Here is a 488-nt window from a genome sequence, read left to right on the forward strand (position 1 = left end):
AAAAAGCTTACAAATCAAGGAATTGGGAGAAGTTAACAAGTTCTTGGGAATGAGAATCATCGAACACGAAGAAGATTATTTTATTGATCAAAAGAATCTTATGGATGACCTTTTAAACCAATATGTAATGAATGACGCAAAAATCACAAGAATTCCGATTGATTCTGGGCATTTATATGACGAATCCAGCCCAAAATTGCACGAATCAAAGAATTTGAGGTCACTAGTGGGGAGTTTGTTGTGGATTTCGCGTTGCACACGTCCAGACTTGTCATTTGCCGTTCATAAGATGACGAGAAGAACCCATGATCCGAGGGAACAAGACATACAACTTGGAAAAAGAATTCTACGATATCTAAAGGGAGCAAAATGTTTAAAGTTGAAGATGAGAAATCAAGAGCAAACTGAAGGCTTACCTGATGTTTTTATTACCGGTTACAGCGATGCAGACTTCGCTGCGGACACTGAGGACCGCAAATCCATGATTG

The sequence above is a fragment of the Plasmopara halstedii genome (assembly GCF_900000015.1).
Source record: "Plasmopara halstedii genome assembly, contig: Scaffold_110, whole genome shotgun sequence".
Taxonomy (NCBI): domain Eukaryota; phylum Oomycota; class Peronosporomycetes; order Peronosporales; family Peronosporaceae; genus Plasmopara; species Plasmopara halstedii.